The following is a 25,337-nucleotide window of genomic DNA, read 5'->3' as shown; positions in this document are numbered from 1 at the left end:
CCTTTTTATAAGATACTCAAATACAATAGTTATGTTCACTCAAATAGAACTCACGTAGACAGATCTGAACTTTTCTTGAAGGGGAAATGATTGATGATGTCTGCCACTACATGAAGGATGGGTAAGTCACTGTGAATGTTGTTTTATTGACAGTGCTTGAACCTTGACTGATCTCAGAGGAAAAACAGTGGATATATAATGTCACTTCATCACAAAAGGAGCTTTCAAGACTCTTCATAAATGATTTGTAACAATGTTTTATCACATTAATTTTGGATATTGCTTTACTATTATTTATTTCTTGTATTCAAATTCAGATAACTTTATTTAAGCATTAGTTAACCATTCATGTTCACTTCTTAAGAAAACTAAACTCTTTTGAGAACAAACATGACATTTTGTTTTTACACTGAATTTTTGATGTGTGCTTTGCAACAGTGACCACTACCAGGACTCAATTGCTTTTTGCATTAAAGCCCTTGGATACAATTCTCACAATATGAAAAATGGATTAAAGTGAGAATTACTTCAGCTTATTTTTAGATGAATATATCGCTTCACCAATGGTACAAATATTGCTGCAATAAAAAAACACAATTGTTTTTTAATGTAACCATGCTGATTTTTGTAGTATTAATTTAGCTTCTAGTCTAGACCAAAAAAAAAGAACTGATTAGAAAGTAAAAAAGCCAAAAATTACAAAATTTATTAGCATATCTTGGGACTTCTGACAAAGTCATACCTTAAATTTATGCCCTCCATCCATGTTAAGTTTAATTTGAATCAAATCCTAAGCTGTTTCAATTTCTCTTATAATTTTTCCAAGGTCTGTTTGATTTTTCTTTGATCCATGCAGTGAACTCTAGCTGTCAGAACCTTATCTATGACCAAGCCAGCTGACTGTGAACCAGAAGATGGTGTAGATGACAGACTGGTAGAGAAAGCAACATTCTCAATGTTCTTGAGCTACATCATCTCACTTACCATCCAGGCTCTCAATGGCATGTACAAATACTGGATGTATAATGCCAGATAATGCTCCATATGCTAAAAGAATATCTTGCATTTCTGAATGAGTAAAATGCTATCCTTAACACAGTCACTGCACATAAAAGTTCATCCAAAAAAGCAAAAAATGTGTTTAATTATATTATTTTTTAAAATTTTAATAGTTGAAATTTTTACTTTAGTCAGTCAGAGTTAATTTTGAGGAGGAAATGCTTAGCTTTTTGTCAAAAAGTATTATTTATTGCCTTACTTTGTAATTCTTTGCACCAATGGACATTGATCTCCATTCATTTCAGGTACCTAGTAGACTTTTTTATTGAATAAGATTTTTGGTTTCAATTTTAAATGACGTATTGAGAAGATTTTAATTTTGATGCCACTAAAATTTAATTTACAGACAAAAATGCTTCAACTTACATTAATTTACATTTGTTAAAGCTGTAGATCTAGATCCCCATATCACTTCTCCCCATCTAATCTCTGGCATAGTTTTGCCTCATGACAATGAGTTCTGTCCCAGAGGGTACCTAGAAGAGGTATTATTATAGACCAAATATTATTCTTAATAGGTAGCATAGACCATTTTTTTTCCTCATTAGGAAGAATGGTGAGAGGGAGAATGAAGTATATTTTATGAAAACAGGTGACTGGCAATCTAGTAATGTAGATGTAACCTATAAGAGAAATTAAGACATTTGGCATTGGTGAATTTAGATTAAATGCCATTAAATTGATTTTGACCATGAAACAAGATAGTTACAGGTTTCACATTGTGTGAGAATGATTTTGGGGGTTTTGGTTTGTTTTTACACAGTTTTTACACAGTTTTTTTCATAGTTTTTTTACAGATTTTTTCCTCTTTGTCAGACCTATGAAGTCAAACTGAGGTTAGAAAATTGGTCTATTTTGTCTCCTTTTTCCTGGACTCTCATCTGTAATAAGGATTTTTGAACCATAGTCAAATATAATATCAACAAAAATAACACCTACATCAAATAGAGTGAAATGCAATGTCTTCTATAGCTGAATTAGTACTTTAGTGTTCGCTGTTGTAAAAGCCTACTTTAGACATAAAAGTAGTCATGATTTACCTGAAGAATAGCTGATATGTTAAATAACAAGCTCCACATTGACAGCCACTTTTCTGACTATAACCACAGTTTTAGGAGTACATTCCAACACTTCTTCTGACATAAAATTCACCTAGAAGATTGAGTTTAATAAGGCAAGAATAGTCATTTTATTCTGTAAATATCATTTGCAGTGCCACCTGCATTCATATTAAAGTGGTAACAGAATTCTACCTCTGATATATTTTCATTGTATTTCATAGTACATAAAATATCTCAGAGGCAGCAAAGATTCTGTCAGATTCTCAGACATCAGTGTAGGTCACCAAAAAATCAACATATTTATTAATACCCTTATAAAAAAGGCATTTTTTACCTTTGTACTTTCCTATCCCAGCCAAAGTCCCTGGATAGTGCTCATACCTGAGACTAAAGCAGGTGATCAGCTACTCTGGGTGACCCAGAAAGCATCATGAGAAAGACATGAGGTGGCTAACAAATTTACAGAACTTTTTGTTTATGATGTTTTTCCTGTTTATTATGTGACAAGGGATAGCACCTGACACAGACCATTTTGCCTTATATAAATGTGGCATCCTTAATATATTAACCCACATTTAGAGCAAATAGAATGGAAGAAGTGCAGCACCGTATGTAATTTGAGGCAGGGTGCATGGTGGTTGTGACAGTTGGATTGTGCAACAGAAAATTCCTGTACCTGAGCAACAGCCAGAAGCAGTTTCTCCACTGTGCCCTACATTCAGTGCAACCTATTTCTTCTTGAATATGCACTGAGGGTTAGAAGAGTGCTGTTTAAAATTCATCATATACTGAGAAGTTTCCTATGCTCTCAGCTTTCTAAAACACTGCAGGTTGCAAAGAAAATAATTCAGGCTTATAAGTGGTTTTCTGCCTCATTTTATGCACACAGAGTGCTGTTAGAATGTTCACCTGAAAAACAGGTGCTTTTTTAAAGTGGCTTGCTGTGTGAGTACTGATATATAGCATTGAAGGGCTACGTTTTTGGAATGTCAACCCCAAATTTGATTGAAGTTTATGATGCTGATCTTAACCAAACATCTTTCAAGTCATGATTCATAAATTTGTCCTTTTTTATCCCAAGTGAAAGAAAGATTTTTAAATCCAAACTTAGCATTTAGGATTTATTAGGAAGATTTAAAAATGTAGAGTCAAAAATGCATTTTACTAAATTATAGAGCTGGATTTTAACTAGAGATTAACTTGAAAAAAAGGTCTAAATCAAATTCTTGTCTGAATTTCAGTACAAGGTTTTTTTAAAACCTAGGGAAAATATATTGTTCAGACTTTTAGAAGTGTCCATTTTGAGAACCAAAAAAAATCAACAGGAAGACACTAAAAATCTATTATATCCATTTCCACTTTATCTGGCCAGTTTCTGGGAATATTTGTCTGTATCCTTTCTAATATTTTACATTAGAACAACTTAGCTCTGCAAACATTGGCAAGTTCTGAATCAGGGTGTTTAAGGGCAATTTAAAAAAATTATATTTTAAAGGCATTCTCATAATAACCAGTTTTCCTGCTCAGTAACCTAGGAAAGTAAAATAACCCAAAAAGGATTAAAAATTCAAATTCTGTTTCAAAATGGCATGCTTTTCTATCCTAATTACATAATCAAGTAAACAAAGTAGTAAGAAGCTGCTATCTTAATTACAGCTTTCATTTTATCTTAATTCAGGAATACAAGGATGTTACACTTCTGTTATTCTGATACCTTGACAAAGCCCTGATGAAAGTATGTTTCTCTAAGCAGATTATACAGCAACTCAAATAGCACATTAGGAATTCATATTTTCTAAATGCATGTAGACAAACTCCCACATATACAGAAAAGCAGCATAAAGCCATGTCCTACTTAAATCTCCCTCTAACATATTTGCATAGGACTATATAATTATGCAGTTATTAAATTTCAGTAATACCAAAATGAATTTATGAATATATATTTTCTTGTTGTAGTCAATGACTTAACTATTCCCAGATAAATCAGTTGTCCTTCTCTATCCTACATGAATATCAGTATTTTAAGAGCTTTTTTCCTTTACTGTAGGACTATATCTGTTATACAGTAACAGCTGGAACATTAAAAAAAAACTGCCTTTAAATGCTTCTGGATTTATTTGCTCTTATGATTTCCAGTCTATCTTGTCCTTTGATTTTCCCTCTCTACAAAGTTGTCTGAGTTCCTGTGAGTAGAAGGTTAACATCTATGTATTTCAAATACTATGTCATAATGTCACAGAATCATAAACTGGTTTACATAAGAAGAGACCGTCAAAAATAATCTAGTCCAAACTCCATGCCATGGATAAGGAATATCTTTCAATAGATTACATTGCTTAAGGCCTTGTCCAACATGATTTTGGACACTTCCAGGGATGAGGCATCCGAATCTTCTCTGAGCAACCTGTTTCAGTGTCTCCCAACAGTCATTGTAAAAAATTTCATCCTTCCATCCAATATAAATCTTTTTCCCACTTTAACCAATGACTCTTGTTCTGTAGCTACAGGTCCTGGTAAAAATGCTCTCTCTATATTACTTCTACTCAAGTATCGACAGGCTGCAGTAAGTCTCCCTTCTCTTTTCCTGGATAAACAACTCCAGGTCTCTGAGCCTGTCCATAAGAGAGGTGCTCCTCCATGATTTTTGTGTCCAGAGGCAAATCCTGCCTCTGGATTTGCTCTAATACGTTCATGTCTTTCCTGTGTTGATGATCCCAGAGCTTGACACAGTACTGCAAGCAGGGTGTCATAAGACCAGCATAAGGAAGAAGAATCACCTCTCTTGACCTGATGGCTACACTTTATTTGATGCAGCCCAGCATATGATTCCTAGGCTGCAAGCATACATTGCTAGATCACATCCAGTTCTTTTCATCCACAAGGTTGGTGGACATCAAGTACTTCTCCTCTGAATTGGTCTCAATCCATTCCTTCTCCAGTCTGTATTGATGTTAGAGATTGACATGACCCAGGTGCAGGACCTTGCATCGGTCTTGTTGATATTCATGAGATTCATACAGTCCCACTCCTCAAGCCTCTTAAAGTCCATCTGGAGGGTGTCCTTTCCCTTTAATATGTAAACTGTACCATTCATCTCGGTGTTATCCAAAAACTTGATGAGAGTGCACTCAACCCCATTGGTCTGTGCCATCAATGAAGATGTAAAATAGTTTTTGTATCCATATGGACTCTTGAAGGACATCACTGGTTGCTGGTTTCCACTTGAGCACTGAGTCATTGACCATAACTCTTTGAATGTGACCATCCAGCCAGTTCTTTATCCATCCAACAATATATCCATCAAACTCATAATCTATCCAATTTAGCATCAAGAATGTGATGGGAGACCGTGCCAAAGGCCTTAAAAAGTGACCAGGTAAATAACATCAGTTGATCTTTCCTTCTGTACTGATGCAGTCACATCATCATAAGAAGACCATCAGGTTAGCCCGGCAGCACAACTCCAGATTTGCCTTTGGTGAAGCCATGTTACTATGTCTACTCACTTCTCTGTCTTCCTTATGCTTCAATGTGACTTCCATGAGCATCTGTATCAGAAGAGGAAGTTGTTATTTGTCAGATTTTAGAATTAGAGAAGTCTTGGTAGGGAAGGAGACAGATAAAGTAATGGAAATTTATTCCTAAGTTATATGATACTTATAGACAACTGGCCATTTAACTAGTGTCTAGGAGGAACACTAGGAGACATTATAAATTGGAATCACAATTTACTGAAAAATCTCAATAACCTCAACAATATTCATAAAAGAGTGAACAAAATAGAGAATTTTACCCACAAAAGGATATTCACTACCAAACAAACAAAAATATTTCCTAAAGACAATATCCATCGTGATTTCCCAGGCAAAGGCAAAACGGCCACTGGCCCTGTGCTACAGCCACATGGTGCTCAGGAAAACTAAAGCAATATATTTGGGAGGCTCTTGTGGCTTAATTTCCTGCTCCCCCAGCCTGAAAACAACAGGCCCTGAAAGCAGGGACAAAACATAACCAGGAAAGCTAGTTCATCCAAATGAGGAGCTGTGCTGCCAAAATGGCAACTCTGTGTGGCTCAGGCCCCGCTGCGGGGGCTCTCTCCCTGGGGATGGTGGCAGTGTGGCAACAGCAATGGTGGTCCCAATAATTCCCACACCCTCTCCAGAGCAAGCCCAGCAAACCAAAACAAAAGCAAAAATAAAAAACAAAATCCAAGGCAAAGTTGTGGTTTAATTCTATTCCAATATGCACGTCCTGGAATATTGAGAGCAGATAATGTGTGGCCAGGTTTATGTCACAGAGAAAGGGTGGCTGCAATAGCGAGCTAAGAAAATTTATTTAAATTACTTTAGTTCCAACAGGAATACTGGAATGGTTACCAATTGATTTGTATGAAAAGCAATACGTCCACTGAAAGACAGCATGGATTTGTTAGGAACTCTAACAAATCTTTTGAATAAAGTAAAAAACAGTAAATCTAGAATCCATCTGACAAAGCCCAGATGATTGTAGGCTGCTTACACAGTGAATAAAGAGAAATAAGAATATGGAGGGCAAAGGGTCCAGTTCTGTATGTTAAACTTCACAAAAGATAAAGATGGTACTGATTTGTTGTTCAGAATACAGTAGAGAGAATGATCATTGGGTTATAATATACAGCCTATGAAAAGAAAATTAAAGAATTATATCTCTTTTGTTTACAGATGGACACAGAAGGAAAAAGAAATGACTGTGTAAGCATGTAAAAGTTGTTGTCATAAACAAAGATAAAGAGAACAAAGATCAAGAGGTTTAATTTAAAGTCAGGGAGATTTATTTAATTTGAGAACCTCTTTCTAGTAAGGAGAGCAGTGGATTATTAAAGTGGACTGCCTAAGGAAAAGTTCTAATCATTTATGGAGAGGCTGCATAAACTTCTGTCAGGTAACATACAGAGTAAGTCATGTCCAGAAGCAGAAGACCAAAGTGGGTGATCTTTTGATGTAAGCCCTAGTACTCCGTGTTTCTATTTGTCTATTACCTAATGATGAAGCCAACTGTTCTGATAAAATGATAACATAGATATATTCCAGTCCATATTGAATTAGGCATGTATATCTATGGAATGCTTTCAGTAGTGATGCAGAGAGCTATTTATATTAAGCAAAATAAGCTACAGCCTCTGTCAAACTGAACTGAATCTTCACTATCCAGCACTAATCTGATTTAAAAGTCTATTGTCTGCATTTTTGTCTCCCCTATCTCTTTTATTCTATGAATTAAACCTTCAGTGTAGGAAAACATTCCTGATTAAATTTCTGTGAGAATTTTAGGCTGATCCCTACTTCCTTTATAAAAAAATTTGCATTTTAATGTTCCTAGCCATTTCTGTCTACAGGTTAATATAATCAACTTCTGGTGTTTGAGTTTTGTAAGAATATTTTTGTTGTGCACTTTTCTGAAGGAAAAATTGCATAGAAGAGGAAAGAAAATTTCCTGCTTATACCAAATGTCTATAAAATGGTATTCATCTTTAAAGACCTCTGAATTATTTAATAAATGTGGCTCTATTCTTGAAATTATTAATGCATTTCTTAAGCCATGTACTTTGTGTTCAATAAGGCTAATCACTCCTGTAATGTTAAAACTGTGTAAAGTTTCATAGAACAGAGATCTCCCTGAACAGTTTTATGTCTAGAGGTAAAACACTGAAAGCTACTTAATAGTCCTTACTTACATGCCACTATTTCAGTGAAGAGCTTGGATTTCTTACCCCTGTGCCTCGGAAACATTTTTAAGTCTATTTGGACAACAAAAGGAAGACTCATTTATAGACCACAGACATCTCATCTTTGCCCCCCACCGCAGCATTTTCTTCCCTTATATGAAATTTCTTACATAATTTAACAGATGGAGCACCAATATTTAAGGTCATAATATGATTAAGACATTGTAAAAGTTTAAAAGGCAAATACTCATTCTTGAAAATGGTTGAAGGAAAAAATATAATTAGTCTCCATGAAGTAAGACATTTCCATGATCAAGGGCAGTAAGTGTTAAACTTCTGCCCTGAATTAACTATAAAGAAAATGATTTTTCATATACCTTTTATAGCTGTTAGCTAAAAAGAAAAAAATCAAAGTCTTTAAACCTGAAAAATCTGTTTTTGAATGTTTAACAATAACAACAATTATTTCTAATTTGTGAAAATAAACAAAATTTAGCAGTGTTTTTGATCAAAACTTTTTATAATTTTATAGACAAATGCCAGAATCTGCAGTCACCACAAGACTGTGAATTAAATCATAGCTGCAATATTATATTGCTTTAAAAACTGCTTACTTTGTCTGCTCAGATTCTTTCACTTATATTCTACCATTTCCAAATTCGGGCAATTAGCTCTTCTCTCCCTGGGGATGTCTTTAGCATATTTTCACAGTTTCCCTTTACAATATATAATTACTTGGAAGGTGGTAAGAACTTATTCTTTTCATCCAAACCAAATACATCTACTTAAGTTACATTACTAAGAGAAAAAGAAACACCTTACCCCTACCACTGAGTTCTTGATATTGGAGTGACAAAGTGTAGAACCAAAAGGGCTTGTAAAATTTAGGTTGCCTGGCGACCTTTGCCTTTTCAGCAACAATATACAAAAAGTTCTGTGACCTTTTTTTAAGGGCAAAATATATTATTTAAACTTTCAGAAAATAAATAGCATTACTTTCATTTTCTCTGTACAAAAACAAAAACAAAAACAAAAACAAAAACAACAAAAAAAGCCATTAATAAGAGATTCCGGAAAAGAAAATATATTCAGATATTCAGCATGGTGAGGTCTTTAGATTTAACTAATATGAGTTTCCCTTGAAAGATAAAAAAAGATTTAAAAAAGGTGTTTTATTTTTGTTTCTGAGAAGGACAGATATTCTTTCCTTATGTTGTTAGGTTCTATGAATGCCTCAACTTTTCCACTGAAGAATTCTTTTTATTCTATTTATACTCTTTTTCTGGTGTATTTCATTACATTTTATTTTATTTTGCATTTAGGAGGTACATCTTTAGGTCTGCCATGACACTAAAGGCCATTTAGTCTTTCGGAGCCAGAGGTGGCACTGTCTCAACTCTTGCTGGTGAATATTTTAACTGTTCTTGAATTTTGTTTCTTCTGTTTCAGAAGAAAAGTAGCATTTCCTTACCAAGCATCCTTGAAATAATGTGAACACATTATTCAAAGCTTTGTTTTTCTACAGATACTAAATGCATCATTTCGGAAATCACCTAACTGCATAATAAAAATACTTAATTTTAATGGCTACCTATCTGTAGGTATCATAAAGTCTGTGGTAAAACATACAGAGCCCATGACAGGTCTAAACTACCAATAATTGCTACAAATGAATATGCTCTATTTTAAGGGTTAGGAATTTTATTAAATAGGGCTCAGATAAGCCTCAGCAAATTATTTATTGGGCAATAATCCTTAAAACGAATTTACTTTTGCTGCTGGTTGACCAGTTATAGCTGTTTAACAAACCATTCATAATAAAATAAGTACAAGCATAAATGCTGTATAAACATCAACCAAGCCATTTTAAATTAACATAATCATCTGTTTAGAATACTTAGTTTGATTCAGTGATTATAGCAGTCCTTTAAAAAAAAGGGAAGCCAGCGAGTATTACTTTGATTGGTTATATGTTGTATATGTAATGTAGGTCTGTGGGAAAAATACTGAGATAATAATAAAGTCATGCAATGAACTTTCAAGTAAGAGATTTTAATGGATGCATATTTTTACGCAAAATATATATATACATTAAACCTGTTATTGGTTACTCTTCTGAAAAATATCTTGAAAGGAGGACCTTTTCTTGGCTTCCAAGTTAGATTTTCTCAACTTTCACATCATCACTGCAGACAGTGAACCCCTAGCAGCTTCATTTACCTGATAAAAACCAGAGTACTACTACGCTAACTGTTTTCAGTTCCAGTCAATTAGAAGACCCACTGTATACACATTACATGATAGAAAATGTCAGATGATGAAATAATGTTTCTTAACACTTTTTGAAATCCTGAATTTTAAGCATTTTGATGGATATTTTACAGAGATAAACTTGTTTTAAGTTTTCTTTTGGAATGTTATGCTAAAATAATTACTTTCTGTATCTGTTGCTGTTTACAGCTTTCTTTAATTTGCCCTTGAATTTTGGAAAAGGGATTTGGATTCTTTTCAGTGGATTTTTCCCCTCAGAAATGTTTTGTCTCTTAGTGTCTATCACCATAGAACTCTCTAAAACTTAGTGTTGCTCACATAATTATCTTTTCTGCTAAGAAAAATGAAGCAATTGACTTCTACAAGACAGCAAGTTAGAAGGGATGAACATCTATAAGAAAGGTTGATCTTGACTAAAACATGGAACAAAATTCAGGGTTTAACTTCCCCATTGTTTCATAGTTCTTTGATTTTTTCAGTCATCACTTTGAGAAGACTAATTGGGGAAAATAGGAAGCTAGCATTCACCAATTTTTACAAACAGGACAACTAGGAAATTGCAAAAGAACATTTGATTTTAAAAGCAAGCAAACAACAAGAGCCCCCAAAACAAAACCAACAAATACATAGACTTCTAATCCAACAAATTCTGAATGAAGCTAGCTGAAAGATTAGCTTATGCTTTTTCAGGGACAAAGTGGTCTGAAATACAACCAAAACTTTTAAGAACCACGCCCACTACAGTAGACAGGATCATTCAGTCTTCTACGTTATATAGGAGATTTTAATTTTATATTTGTAAGATGTGAAAATAAGTGAGTGTGTGTTTCTTCTGCTGCTTTATTTTTCCTTAAGACTTTCCACTACATATTTGATAAAGTTATTGGTCTATAGATACTGAATAGAATTTAGTGCATAAAATTCTATTACAGAGAGGAGACAAAAAGACAGTTTAAAGACTTATATCTTTCAAAGTGAATAAAAACAAATAGTAATAAATTCTTTATACTTTTAGGTAAAAAGCAGAATGAACATGGCAGTATGAAATGAGAAAGATAATCTAGGTACAATTCCAAAATAAAGTTGAATGGTGTTGTCACAGGATACAAACACTGTGGCAAATGTGAAGGCGGGGGGAAAAAGACTGATTATTGCAGGTGAAGTGAAGGAAAAGAATGCCTGTGCTCAAAATATATTAAATGGACAATATGCTGTCAGGATTTTGAAAGAAATGGTACTTGAATACTCAGGTTTCTGAGATTGATAATATGAGTGACTTAGGAACGTTTTCTTCCAGAAACAATTATCTATACCTGCACACAGGTAACATATTACCCATCCAAGTGTTTTAAGAATGGCAAGTTATATTGCTGCAACATGGTATATTTCTTTATACTGACTGAGTTTTAGATTAAATTAACACAGAGGCATTAATCATGAGTTTATTTATTATTTATTTATTTATTATCCTCAACCTGGAGTTGAGGAAAATTGATTTGGAGGTACACAAAATTTACTAGTTCATCTTGAAAACAGTAGCTGATTAAGGAGTAGAAACTTTTTTATTCATGCATTTGTTGTTTAGAGGAGAAGATTCCAACAGGTTTTTTGAGTGTGTGTTGCAAAGAGGTTCCTCAAGGATCACTTTAGAGTTGATCATGTTTAATTCTTTTGCCTAACAAAATAGCTAGAAGAATGTTGGTGGAATTTGCTAATGGCACACAATTGCAAGGGATCAAGAGGTAATATAATGTGGATAATGTAAGGAAAGAAGAAATCTGCTTTGTAAGAGTAAACAAATTTGGCTTCTGTAGCTTAATAAATGGAGGCTGAAAGGGAATACCTGATTTTTTGTGATGATAGTGAATCTGTTCACTAGTGATCCATTATTGTGTCATTTACATTTTGCTTTTCTAGCTTATATTTCTCAGCAAGGTGATCATATATTGTGACTAGGAGTTGTCTTCCTGTCCTCATATCATATAACAATTTTGGTATGCATATATATGTGCATAAAAAAACAAATAAAATTTATACGCTATAATTTCTTTCTATAGGCATATGAAAAGAGTTAAGGTAGAGGGTTATGGACTTGTATGACACTGTTATCTATAATTGCTTGTCTTGGCTCTCTGCCATAGTTTAACTGTCTTATTGGTTTAACATCCCAAGGGAGAATATTCCCCTATTTAGCTTGATACCAAATTTGTGTTTGGATAATGTTTTAATTGAAGTTACTGTTGAAGCTTATGAGCTCTGCATTTTTTAATATAGAAAAATACAACTACATGCCTGTTTTGAACACTCTGTATAAGAAAAGAAGGTGTGTACTCTGGGTTAGTTTCCACAAGATGTACAGAATATGAAAAAAAGAATATAACCTTTTTGGTCAGTTTGAAAAAGCTACTGTTTCCTTGAAAATGCAAAAACCTCAAGTACATCTCTAAACCTTTTAAAGGTCTCTTGAAGAATATAGGCATCAAGAAATTGCATTTATATTGCATGTTTAAAGCTGTGTGCTACAGAGGCAATTGCAAATGGTTGTTTGCTTCTAGACTGTAAGAGTAATTTATTTCCTTTTATGTATTGAACTGGAGATAATAACAAACAAAAATAATGGTGGCTAATATCCACAGATTTGCACTAGCCAGCAGGACCAGGAGAGAAATTGTGATAGTTGTGAGGTCTCCTCTTTACAAAAAAAATGGAGATAGGAGCTTTTGGTAAACTAGGTGAGGAAGATATTCAGCGGAATTGCCTAGGTACAGAATATTCTGTAGAGATAAGCTCAACAGCATGAATGAAGGAAGTGCCCACTTTTGATAATTGTTTATCCAGGGAAACAAGGTTCATGAGTACGTTTTTTTGCAGGAGGCACTTTATCAGTTTTCCCTATTAGATCAACCCTGCTAGATGCTAATTACTGTGAACAAAGAAGCAGTCATGTGCAGAGGGTAAGTCAAAATGGACAATGACAGTGGATGTCTTCTCTGTACACTATGCCATGCTAGCCATGACATTAAAGTGTTACGATAGCAATTGTGAGATTTCAACTGTAAACTGTCATTAGCCACAGACTGGTTTCCTTATCCTTCTATGTATCCACCCTCTAGAGAAATAGCATCCTTAGGAGCACTAGTAAGTACCTCTGTGAGAATAAAAAAAAATAAAAAATAATAAAAAAAAGCTCTTATCAATGTCAACAAGCTGACCTGAATGTCTGTTCATGAGCCTGATCCAGAGCATGTGTGTTTGATAGAGACCACCAGTTTCTCCTCCATCCATGTGATTAAGAAATCCAAAGTTCTTCTGTTTTCAGTGTTTGATACAACTGTTTGACCTTCTCAAATATTGTCTTTCTCTGTTTCGTGTACTATTTCAGAGAGAAAGGATAGTATTTAAAATGTTATATTTTAGAATAGCTTTGTTGGCAGGCAGGCTGATTTAAACCCTCCTGGGTATGCTTGGGGGCATAGTCGGAGTTGTGTCCATGTTGTCTTTTCGGAAGCCTTTAAAACGGGTATTGCTGACATAATATAAGACATTCATTCAAAGAAAATCCTCTTTTTGTTTGGCTCATCTAGAATAAAATATATGGCATTAATAAAGTTCTGTAGAAATTCTGGGCCTGTGAATCTGGTTATTGCCAGCAAAAATTAGGCCAAAAAATTTTTGACTTTTTAAAGAACAGTTTTCATCTGAGACTTAGATAAACCATCTGATTTTAACTGAAGAAAATCTAGTAGTTTATTTACTCTTTCTTTGATAATTTTATATGATTAATACAGCTTGTAGGATAAAAGAGCTCTGTTCATGCCATATCACAGAGTGGCAAAATCTTTGAGCAAAACTTGATAGTTAACCAAATCCTTTTTAATAAGTAATAAACCTCATCCCAAAATAGTTATAGAGAAAGAATTATTAATTGTCTGCTTATCTCACCTTTTGGTGAAAAAGAAGAAAAAAAATTGTGGGTCACTGCAGAAGGCTGAATGCATGAGGCATAATTATCATGTATTCTACTAGCTCCACATAACAGAAACATAAAAAGCTGCAGAATTTTCATCTTTTGGGGAGGGGCAGGGAGGATATTGAAGTTGGAGAGTGTCGGAGAAGGGAGACGCGGACACCAATTCGGTCATCAGCAAAGTCTCGTTTATTGATACGCAGAGTGGCGATTAAATACAGTGCTTAATTAGCTCATGCATAGTGCAAAATCTGAGCTCATCATTGGTCTAGCTGTGCGACTTAGCTAAGCACTTCGGCATTCATGTTTTTCTCAATTCTGCGTGTCTTCCTTATCTCAAGGACACTGTATCCGTGAGACTGAGGCCCACTTTGCTAGCTTTACTAAGTTGATCTGACTATGGCCTTTTTCTTCCAGCTATTCCTGCACCAGGCTCTCTACACTTCCCCCGTTTTCTTTTTGAGCTAGAAGAGTGGTATGTCAAGCTTTGCTGACAGTCTTTTGAATAAAATTTTGTAAGCAAGTTATCAAGCAAGGTAGCAATAAAGCTAAGCACAAGAATATATCTAACACTATAATAGCATACTTAATAACGGTTCGAATCCATCCCCCAAGACCTAGGCTTTTTAACCACTCGTCAATGCCCCAACCATCTTCTTCTTTTAGGTTGTGTAATTTCTGCTGCGTGTTTTGTATCCTTTTGTGGATGGACTCAGAGTGGTTAGATAAATTCATGCAGCACATTCCCTTGAACTTCTTGCAACCATACTGGCAACCTTACTAGGCAGGTTTTAAAAGGATTTTGTACTCCTCCTAGACTTAAGCAGATTGATTCTTGTCTTGTTATGTTAGTGAATGTTACCTATACGTTTTCCCGAGGCGCATGCTGCATTGGAAAAGATTTTGTGTGAGCAAAGTTAGCAAGCATAAGCAGTGTAATGATCATCATTTTGATTTCTTTGGCGGCCTATTCTTTTTACGCCCTGTATTGCTCCCTGTTATCTGCAGTTGTTTTACCTCTTCTATACTTTGATTTAATACCTCCTCTGGGTCTGTACCGGGCTTAATTGGTCCTACCTGAGGCCAAGGCAGGTGTGGGACTTTATGTCTGCATCTTGCAGCGATAATGTGTGAATTTGCATAGATGTGCTGCCTCTTAATCCAGTTGGTAAGTTCCCACCGGGCCCAAGCTAACAGGAGCTGTTCTGGTGTCTCGTATAGGTTTCGTACCTGGGCATATGGCACTCCTGCTTCTTTTTCTAGGGCCCGACCCCAATTTGAATTTCTTAGGTCGTCACTTTGACACCTCCAGCACCACAAATTAAACACTGTTCTCTGTTCCACCCACGAGCAGTCCCCACAGCCCCCGCACTTTAGGGCTACCCAGGCTTCACACCATGACCCCCCACACGCACAACAAGGACGGCTGCTGAGGGGCTGTTCTTCTTGGTGGACGTGGCTCTCAATCCAATCAGCCCAATTCGGTGGTGGCTGCCTTAGCGCCTCACGGGCAGCGTTGTTAAACTGTGCTAGCCTCCGCAAATAGGGCTGTGAGGTCACCGTCAACTTCTGCTGAATCCGCTCCTGGTCGGCTGGAGCCAGCCGCCTCCTCAGGAATCTTTCCACCAGTTCGGTCATTTAGAACGGGCTTCACCCACCTAGCAGGGACCCAAAGTGTTCCTGTGGGGGTAGAAACACAAACATAGCCTCTCCCCCAATATACCACTTCCGCTGGTCCATTCCATATTCCTGTCTTTGGATCCCGGTACTTTACCCATGCCCTCATGCGTTCTCTTCTGTTACCTTCCCTTTTCCCTCTATGCCTGATTGCAGGCGGCTCAGATTCATCCCCGAACACACACAAATAATTCATGACATAAAGAACCTTGGCTAGTCTTTCTTGTGGATCATCTACGGATTTGTGTTTGAATAAATACTGTTTGAGTGTCCCATTGGCTCTTTCTACTATGGCCTGTCCTGTGGGTGAGTGTGGTACTCCTGTAATATGTCTGATTCCCCAGAGTCTCATAAACTGACTTACTTTCCCACTGACATATGCAGGTCCGTTGTCGGTCTTTACTTCCTTAGGCGTTCCCATAACTGCAAAGCAACTTGTTAGGTGTCTAATTACATGGATTGCTTTTTCCCCTGTCTGTGCTGTGGCCCAGATATACTTACTATAAGTGTCTATGGTAACGTGCACATACTTGAGTCTACCAAACTCTGCCACATGTGTGATGTCCATTTGCCAAATTTCATTACTCTTCAGACCCCGAGGATTTACCCCACACCCAAGACCTACCCCACTATTATGATGACTGCAGGTGGGGCAGGCTCTCACTATTGCCTTAGCCTCTTGTATGCCTATTTTGAACTCACGCACCAATCCTTTAGCATTTTGGTGAAATCGTGTGTGTGACTCCCTTGCTTCAATCCCCCTGTCATCAGCTACATTCATAACCAGTCTATCCGCCCTGGCGTTGCCTTCTCCCAAGCCTACGTCCCACTTATGACTCCTGATGTGTATTATACAATAAGGCTTGAACCTTGCTCCTACTGCTCGCTTTAGCTGCAGCAAGAGTTCATAGAGTCTCTTGTTTTGCACCTCTTTCACAGAGGCGTCCTCAATTCTCTGTGCTACTCCTGCTACATAAAACGAGTCAGTGACCACATTTAAAGACCCCTGCAGTTCACTTAGTGCCCACACAACAGCAAGCAATTCCAATGTTTGTAAGCTGTCCTCTGGAGCTGCATCTATGGTTTTACTCCTCCACCGAGGGCCTTCTTTCCAGGTGATCGCTGCTCTTCTCGTCTTTTTTCCGGCATCCGTGAAGGCTGTGGTGGCGCCCGCTATCGGCTGCTCCGAGCGCATTGGCTTTGCTATCCAGTCCCAATTTCCTAGCCACTGAAGGTGACGTGGCATCAGCGGTCCGGTGTGGATGGCTGCTCCGACTTCCAGCAAGGCCGTTTGTAGATCTCCTGAATTGAGGAGATACCAATCTAAGTCCTCCTTTTTCATGGGCAAATAAATTGTTGTTGGGCTCGTTCCGGTGATTTCCATGATCCTTACGCGACCCTTACGAATCAAGGAGGCTACTTGTTCGATTTTTGTGCTGATTGTCCTTTTTGATTGTAAAGGTGGGGTTATCCATTCTAGTACCCGTGTCTCCCGCGTTTTCTTTTGTAGCTGTGTGAGTGCACCGAGTAGGTGGTTGGCAGTACTCCAGATGGTAAGATCGATGGGCGAGGAGATATCTCGGCGAGAGACAAACCCCTCATCGATGCAGCGTATAATACCCTTGAGGGCTTCATGTTGTTGTGGGGTCACGGTTACGGGTGCGGTTGGGTTAGTTCCTTTAAGTAGTGGCCTGAGGGAGTCTAGCAAGGAGTTGGGTATCCCAACAATCGGCTTGAGCCATTGTAGATCTCCTAGCAGTCGCTGTGCCTCATTTAGAGTGGTGATTTTTGTTGTAAGCTGGAGCTTCTGCGGCCGTACGATTTGGTCTGTGATAGACCACCCCAAGTACCTCCATGGTGTGGATCGCTGTATTTTTTCTTGAGCTATTATGAGGGATGCCTTTGCTAGGGTGCTTTGAATTTCCTGCATCTGAGTGTCTGTAAATGCTGATTCTTGAGCAAAGAGGATATCATCCATATAATGATAAATAATTGTGTTGGGCCACTGTATCCTCAATGGTTGTAGTGCGGCATCCACATACAGTTGGCACAGGGTAGGCGAGTTTTTCATTCCTTGTGGAAGAACAGTCCATTCATACCGTTTATCAGGTTCTTCTCTGTTTATTGCTGGTAGGGTGAACGCAAATCTTTTAGTGTCTTGAGGGTGTAAGGCAATAGTGAAGAAGCAGTCCTTTAGATCAATGATTAGAAGAGGCCAATGCTGTGGGAGCATTGCTGGGTTGGGGAGGCCTGGCTGTAATGCCCCCATTGCCTCCATCTGATTATTTACTGCCCTTAAATCATGTAGAAGACGATATTTTCCTGACTTCTTTTTGATCACAAAAATTGGCGTGTTCCATGGGCTTGTTGAGAGTTTTAAATGTCCTTGTTGGAATTGATCTTTTACGAGTTGATGTGCTTGTATTAGACTTTCCCTTTTTAGAGGCCATTGCTTAACCATTACCGGTTCATTGGTAGTCCAGGTGATTGGGATTGGGAAAGTCCAAGCAATGGCAATTACCCCAAAGGGTGCTCATTGGATAAAACGACCCCCATCTGAGCCAAAATGTCCCTACCAATCAAGCAATGTACCGATGGTGGTAAAGCAACTACGGACAACACAGTCACCAAATCTTGCCCATCTATAGTGACCTTTATTGGAGGAGTTTTTCTGGCAAGGGTGAATCCTCCGACACCTGTCACGGTATCCGTGGTCTGCATTGATGGCCAGTTGTGGGGCCATTTTTCTGGTGAGACAATGCTGGTATCTGCCCCAGTGTCTAGGAGTCCTATCATTTCTATTGTCTCTCCTGCATAGGTTAGTTTCACCTTCTTTTTGGGTCTGGTATGGAGATCCATTGTGAGCATAGCAATACCTGATGATCCGAATCCTTGGTCTCCACGTGGGGTTTGTCTTTGTGGTTGAACACCCCGGCTTAACTGTGGAAGTGGAATAAATTGAGCAATACGCTGACCTGCCTCAATTGTCAGAGGAGGAAAAGGAGTATAAACCATTATTTGTATTTCTCCCGTGTAGTCTGCATCGATGACACCTGGCAGCACAAACAGTCCTACAATGGAGCTCGACGAGCGTCCCACTATTAGTCCTCCATAAGCTTGTTCTTTGATATTTATCGGGCCATAAACTCCAGTTGGGACTTTGACGGAGCGAGCTGTTATCAAAGATGTTTTTACTGCGGCTGCCAGGTCGAGTTTTAGGCTCCCTGTTGTGGCTGGTTGTAGACAGGAGATGGCGCTGGTGTCACGGCGGCTACTTGTGACCGGGGCCAATATGGTGGCGGCCGCCGGGGGCTGATCGGCGGCGCCCGTCGGGCCGCGCCGCATCCACCCGCATCTGTAGCAGCGCGCCGAGGGAGGCCGGTGGTCGTTCGATGTGGCTGGGGCCGCCGTAGAAGCACGGAGCGGAGCAAGAGCGGCTAACACCTGTGACTGTGTGGACTCGGCTTGTTTCTGCAGCCCTAAGCCTAATTCTTTTAGTGCATTAACTAAGAAAACCTGCGCCCCTCTCATATACTCTGGGACTCCTGCCTTTTTAATAGCAGCAGCAGCCTTATCTACAAAGTCCCCAAAGGATTTATTTCTTCTCTGTTTTATCCCCATATACATGGGTATGCCTGAGCTATCTTTGACTTGATTGATGGCATTCCTTACTAGACGCATGGCTTCCCTAACCTTGTCGGGTCCCGAAATCATTTGAGCCTCTGTCCTGCGGTATTGACCCAATTCTATTAGTTCGTCTATGGTAATTCCAGCTAACGGATCTCCCGGGCCCCTCTGTGTTGCAACTGACTCCTGAACAAGAGCTTGCCAGTGGGCGTTAAATAGCAACTGCTGATGTTGCGTGAAAATCAGTTTCACTATACTTCTCATATCATTTGGCAACAGCAGGTATGTATCGAACAAGAAATCTAGCATTTGCTTAGCTGGCTCACTCTGGAAACCAAACTGACTCACTGTCTGTCTTAGCTGGGCTAGCAACTTCCAGTCGGGAGGCGAGTATGCTCCTACTTGGACGGCTTGTCCTTGCTGGTTTATTCCCTGTGTATACGTGACGGGGAAAGCCCAGGTTTTCGCTGCGTCAACAGCGGTCTCGTCCCCAGTCTCCAAGCCGTGTCTGGCTAGCATACTCCACGCCTCCCCCCGCCGTCTTGCCATCTCCTCCCACAGGTCGCTTTCCGCCCTAGGGACCGGAGCTGGCTCCACGGTGGGCTTAGGGGCGGTAGGCTCAGACTGGCAAGGGGATTTTTCGCCGCTGGTCTGGGGCCCTTCGCTGTCGGAAGGCGGGGTTACTCCGCCTTCTGCAATTGTCTCCGCCGCCGCGGCGGAATCCTCCTCGAGCTCTTCTAAGGGGGGTGCCGAGGGCCAAGCGCAGCTAGCCATGTCTGTCATTCCTGCCGCCTCCCCAGAGATAGGTATTTCTACTCTGGTCGTGCTGGGTGCTCGGGGCTCATTATCGCCATACTGAGCATTCCTTTTATATGCCTCTACTGCCTCCCGAGCCGCCCTTCTCTCTGCTTGCTGCTTTAGCAGCGCATTATGAACTACCCGCCAGATCTTTCCCAGCTTTTTTGCTGTTTTATCATCCTGTAATACCGCCTCCCACAGTGCATCCCCTAACTTACGCCACTCATTTAAATCATGCACGGTGTGAGGATTAGAGAATAAACCTTTAGCATAACCCCAGACTAACAACCCCGGTATATCCTTCCTGGGATTAATCTCTTTTAACCCTAACTTATCTATATGTGCTATAAATAAATCATATGCTGCTTGCCTGTCCATTTTTCGTCGTCAGCGCTGTTGCAACTCTCCGGCTTCGGCAGCACGTATGGCCCAGGACCACCTTTATGGCTCCTGGGGGTGTCTTCCCTACGTCGTTTGACACCGACCCGGTTGCGGCAGGCCCCAACTCTACTTCACCGACCGTGGCGCGTTCTCCCCCGTTTTCTGAAACCGTTTTCTTTTCAGCGACGGAGGCACGTCGGGGTTCACCAAATGTCGGAGAAGGGAGACGCGGACACCAATTCGGTCATCAGCAAAGTCTCGTTTATTGATACGCAGAGTGGCGATTAAATACAGTGCTTAATTAGCTCATGCATAGTGCAAAATCTGAGCTCATCATTGGTCTAGCTGTGCGACTTAGCTAAGCACTTCGGCATTCATGTTTTTCTCAATTCTGCGTGTCTTCCTTATCTCAAGGACACTGTATCCGTGAGACTGAGGCCCACTTTGCTAGCTTTACTAAGTTGATCTGACTATGGCCTTTTTCTTCCAGCTATTCCTGCACCAGGCTCTCTACAGGAGAGCAAATACCTGCAAAAACCATGAAGACTGAGAATGAGGTTTCAGAATAGGAATGAACTTCCAGAAGATGACTTGTACGCAGATTTCCCTTTGGTAGGATTTACAGATGAGCACTGAATAGGAAGGCAATATCAATCTGATTCCCAAAAAAAGCCCTACATAAAAATTATCATTTGTTCCAAAAAGAAAAGGGAGAGGTAGCAGCGGAGGGGTGAGGAGGGAAGCACTGTGTTATTCCTATCAGTATCTCAAAAATAGGCTTTTATTCTTGATTGTACCTCATGTTGGTGTGAATAAAGAAAGCAAAAATCATCAAGGGAAAGATTTCAAGAAACAATCTACATCATTCAGCCTTCCTGTGACTAGGAACATGGGCAGAATATTAAGAAGAAAATGCTGTCATTAATAAGCTACAAGGAAGTACATGCATGCAGAATACTTCTACATTCACTGTCCAAATAGGTAGGTGTAAAGGCTCAAGTTGCAATAATAATGACCAAAGGATCTGTCCATAGATGGAAGCATGGTCCTGAATGGATGAGGAATGAGACGAGCATGGGAGGAATGGTGGGGTGATAATGTCAGTTTTCAAAGCTGTTACAGATAAATCAGCACTTTGAAAACGTACCTGCTAATAACAGAGTGAATTGCCCAATTGGATCTGTGGTCTCCCTAAGCTAATTGTTATGAAAAATCATATACATTTTGAGCCTGGAAGAATGCATATGATGAAATGGCATAAATCACACCACAGCAAGCCACCAAAATCTGCTGTGAGCACACTTGGAGTTTATTAACTTGAACATGAGCTTCATTTGGTTCCCGTGTCTGACTCCAGACACTAAGAAAAAATAGTCTTAAGAAGGAAAAAACAAAAGAGCTTTTGGGAATAATTTGTTTGGAAGTACTTGGTTTGACAGCCTTAGGACCAGGAGCTATTTTGTAGCCACATAAGCACCTCAGCAAAGCCTACAGTAGCATGCCGTGAGAGGAAGAAGATGGAGTTGCCTTCCTTTTCCTTTCTGATTATTCATATACCAAGGCAAATCATCACATTTTTAACGACATCTGGAGAAATATTTTGAAGATTTTTTTGAGATGAGTTCTCAGAAATCTGTTCTTTTTTTTACTTTCTGAAGAAGTAAAGTCATTGTTAAGCAACCTGGGCACTTGATTTTGAAATAAAAATTATGCAACCTTAAATGTGTTCTCTCTCCATATTAGAAAAGGGATAGCCTTTTCCCCAGGGGAAACTCTTTTCATTTGCATGCAATTACTCTTATACTTGTTTATGTTGCATATTTTAAATGTTCACTGTGAAATCTGTGTCAGTAGGGAAATAATTCTGGATTCATTGAGCAGACACCAGTAATCCCACACTATGGAATATTGCCATACTCGTCCAAAAATATTACAATTGGCAATATACATATATATATATATAACTTAAGACTTTTTAAAGTAACAAGCTGCTATTGTATCTTCTGGCAGAGAGATCAGCCCTATTGTTAAAGGAAAATCTGGTGTATTTCTTAGGTTTCTTCAATAGAGGCATTGATCTAGATTTAAGAGTTTGTAAGCACTATAGTTAGCTCTGTTGTGGTACATGACTTAATTTTCTTTGCACTCTTTTTCTTCAGTTCCCATCAGAGAAAATTCTTCTAAGAAAAGCTGCCTTGATGCGGCTCTCTGCTGATATTGATACTTTTAATAGCCTAAAAGGTGCTTTGCCTGCCTTATCACAGCTAGTGACAGCTGAGGATCTTGGCTTGTTTTTTGCTGCTTTCAACAGAAGACTAAGACTTCCTCCAAACCGTCTCTTCTGTTTTCTTATATTTCTTAAAAGAATGTGATTTAATTAATAAGTTTATTTAAGCATTTAAATATCTACTAAAACATTTAAATATCTGCTATATACATTCAGGACAAGTCTAATATTTTTATGTTCATACTATTGAGTACAGAGGGAGGGAAAAGAAGCATTTGTTGTGGAAAGAAAAAAGTTTGACCATTGAGGAAGATCACACTTCTTTCATGAGCCCTACTCAAATGAAGAGAAATAGATTCAAAAAGCCATTAATAATCATTCTGTGGGCTTTACTGCATCCCAGCCAAGATGTCAAGGAAAGACATGCAGTGTAAGTAACTCAGAGTTGTTTAGGTGTATTTGTTGAGCATTCATATTTAAGAGAAATGAAAAGAAATACATAGTAGGGGCTTAATGTTATTTTATCTAATTATTGGTGAATAAAACTCTCCTGGAAAAATTTTTTTCTCTTCCTAATGGAGGAAAAATTATCAGATTTTTTGGCTACTAAAAAGGAAGTTTAGATATACATTTTGCTCTGAAAGGAGGCAGAAAGTGTATGCATAAAACAATGTTTTGTATGGGCGTAATTTTAAGCTTCAATTTTTCAGTTTAAGGAAGAATAGGAAGGAAAATCAGTGTGATCAGTAATATTCATGTCATTCATTTAACACATATAGGGGATAACCTTTACTTGAGACCAAGGATGAAGTAGAATATAGTAAAAATACATTGATTTTCTCTGGTCCTACTATATTGATATCCAATATGCCTGTTTAAATGACCTCTTACATATGTACCTATTGTACCTATTACACATGTTGTACAGAAATTCAATAATGAATTTTTTTGATCAGTGTTTAGCACACCTTGTAATGAAATAAAGTGTGCTTTAATGCATATTAATCTTATACGTCACATAATGAGTTTCAAACACATAAATTTATTAATATGGTAGGAAGGAAATCAGTGAGATTTACCTGTCAGAGTTTTCTGAATTTTCTTTAACATGGCATGGACTGGCTCTACAAACAATATAGAAAATCCTGCCTAGATACCATTGGGTTGTTTCTGGCTTTTCTTTTCTACTAATAGTCTGTGAATAGGAAACATGACTCTATAGTAAAACAATACTTTAAGAATGTCAGAGCATCCACTGCCATTACAGACTCTTTATTTTAAGGTCCATCAGTGGATTGTAGGGAAACTTTGGACTTAAGCAGTATTTGAGTAATAAAAATATACTTCTTTTGATCTTTTTTATCATCTCAGGACTATGACATGAACTAGAGAGAGGCTCTTTAAAGTCTCATTTTGTATCCGTTTAGATGAGGAACCTTATGGGCTCAAATGGGAGATTGAGGTAGTTCATTTTACTAACTATAGGATGTGTAGAAAGACAAAGCACTGGAAACCTAGAAGGCATTAGGAAAGAAAAAAAGAATTCTTATCAGAGTATGCTGGGTTGACCTGGGAAGAAGAAACTCAGAGAGAAGTTCTCTCTAAGGGGGCTTCCTCTGTGGGTTGATTGGGAACATTGAGGGCTGGTTTAGTTATTGACAGCCTCAACAGCCAATTGGAGAAAGTTAGTTTGCTCCATGAACACACATTTTGAAGGAGGCAATCCAGAACTGAGTCTCTTTTTCTTTCCGGCGGCAGTGCAGGTAACAGGCCCTGGTCTGGCTCCACTGCAGGCCTGTGGGGCTGGCAGGGGGGCAGGGCAGGACCCCCTGTCTGGGGACTGGCATGGCCTGGCAGAGATGGGGGGTGGCCATGGGCAGTGGCCAGAAAGACTCAGGCTGATTTAAGATCCCGGTCGCTTTTCCCACCACCACCCCCACCCTGTCATGGCCGGTTTCGGAGATCCTGGCAAAGCTCCAGCATTGTAGCCTTGGTTTTTCCTCTTTTCCCTGTTCAAAATCTTAACTCTTTGAATGCTCAGATAAGACTTGCAGACTTTTCAATCCTCCCTGGAGTCAAAAGGAAAAAGGAGATATTCTGAAGTCAGTGAAGAAAGAGCTAAGGTTTTCAGATGGAAGGAGAATGAGGAGATGCTGTGAAGATGGCTGAAATGTCCTTTTGTAAGATTGTAGAGATGAACTGATGTACTGAATATTCCTATAAACCATGGAGAAAGACATGGGGGGTTAGAGTGTTCCATTTAATAGATCATTTGACCAGAAAGCACCTGTGTTGAGAATCTTTTGCCCCGAGGAAAGAAGGGGATCTCGATTTTCTGAGGATGAAGCATGAACAGAGAGAAAAGAGATGAAGAGAATCTTTGTTTTGGAACATTTCATTCTTAAAAGTAATACCCCATGAATCTGACATGGCCCACATGAGCAGCTCTGGGAAGGCTGTGGAGTTGGGAGGACGATTGCAGGTTCCTGGGCGGATGCAAATCGTTAAAATGAAACCACGAGAGAACTGTTTTCTTCCTTCCTGTGGAAAAAATCCCTGTGG

At 38.7% G+C, this 25,337-nt stretch overlaps 1 long non-coding RNA gene across 7 annotated transcripts in view; it reads right to left on the bottom strand.

Moving 5' to 3' along the window:
• The window catches only part of LOC148224916 (uncharacterized), a 60,466-nt gene that overhangs the window by 13,262 nt on the left and 21,867 nt on the right, over nucleotides 1-25,337 (bottom strand). For 4 of the 7 annotated variants that reach the window (XR_015801753.1, XR_015801749.1, XR_015801750.1 and 1 more), the window contains one exon: nucleotides 1,426-5,671. This is a non-coding gene — a long non-coding RNA (uncharacterized LOC148224916). The remainder of the gene's footprint in view (nucleotides 1-1,425; nucleotides 5,672-25,337) is intronic. The other 3 variants (XR_015801752.1, XR_015801754.1, XR_015801751.1) reach the window with 2 other exon arrangements.

Source organism: Sturnus vulgaris, chromosome 2 (genome assembly GCF_052056855.1).
Source record: "Sturnus vulgaris isolate bStuVul1 chromosome 2, bStuVul1.hap1, whole genome shotgun sequence".
Taxonomy (NCBI): Eukaryota; Metazoa; Chordata; class Aves; order Passeriformes; family Sturnidae; genus Sturnus; species Sturnus vulgaris.
The sequence above is the reverse complement of the archived record's forward strand: the minus strand, read 5'-3'. Positions and strand labels throughout refer to the sequence as shown.